This window comes from Chaetura pelagica, unplaced genomic scaffold, assembly GCF_000747805.2.
Source record: "Chaetura pelagica isolate M959 unplaced genomic scaffold, ChaPel_1.0 scaffold181, whole genome shotgun sequence".
Classification (NCBI taxonomy): Eukaryota; Metazoa; Chordata; class Aves; order Apodiformes; family Apodidae; genus Chaetura; species Chaetura pelagica.
Window position 1 is genome coordinate 1,215,822 of NW_009951992.1, and position 998 is coordinate 1,216,819.

At 60.1% G+C, this 998-nt stretch overlaps 1 protein-coding gene across 1 annotated transcript in view; it reads right to left on the bottom strand.

Annotated features, from left to right (window-relative positions):
- PPM1J (protein phosphatase, Mg2+/Mn2+ dependent, 1J) overlaps nucleotides 1-998 on the bottom strand; it is an 11,235-nt gene that overhangs the window by 2,082 nt on the left and 8,155 nt on the right. The gene's annotated exons all lie outside the window — the stretch shown is intronic.

A 998-nucleotide genomic window follows, 5' to 3' on the forward strand; every position in this document is an offset into this window, starting at 1 on the left:
GAAAGAGCCGATGGCTTTTCTCAGAAAACCTGTCGTCCCCGCTGTGGCCATGAGGAGAAGCACAGAGCTCCCAGCCAGGGGGGCACAGGCAGCCCTGGAGCATCCTAGAGCTCAGCGTGCAGAATACCAGGAATAAGGACAGGAAAATGCAGGTGGGGGAAGAAAGGAAGGAGAAATGCTCTCAGTGCAGAGACATGGAGAGCCCAAAAGCCCCGTCCCACTCCTGGTGGCCCCTGAGCATGGCCTGGGCACCGTGCAGCACAGCAAGCCTGTGCCTGGCCCTACCTGCCCCTGCTCCTCACAGCCAGCTGCAGGGGATCCTGCTCACAGCAGTTTCATCGTCTCGGTCATTCAAAAATAGACTCAAGGAAAAATGCCTCAGTGTTTTTCCAAGTACATTGCAAGCCAGGAAATTGCATCAAGAACAACCTCCTCCAACACAAACGCCTTCTCCTTGGTGCTGCCGTCAGAGAGGTCTTTATAACCTTAAAAAGTCTCCCTGTGTGGCAAAGGGGTTTGGCCAGGCCAGGAAGGAAAAGGAGCTTTCAGGGAGAAAACTGGCACACGTCAGCTCCCGGCCTCCCCAGGGAGCAGCAGGGGAAGAAACTAGGACTGGTCTGAGAGTTGCAGCTCCTGCAACCACGGGAGGGAGCAGGATGGTGGGTCAGCCAGCCCGGTGTTCCCACAGCAGCAGGCAGGGGATGCTCCCTGTTCCTTGGGCAGCAGCAGGACAAGATGGACCCAACTGGCTCCATGCACCCACACCAAAGCTTCCCCACGCTGAGAGCCCAGGGTCCCCAGGTCCTGCCCAGGCTGGCAGGCACGGCCCCTCGCACCAGCCCCGCAGCAAACCAGCCACGAGGTGCCCCCGCGCTGGCACCCACTGAGCTAGGGCAGCTCCCTGCACCCCAACACCTCTCCCCAGCCCAGCCAGCCAGCTGGGATGAACTAGAGCCATCAGCAGGTCCCAGCCCTGGGGCAGGAGGGGCTGGAAAGGG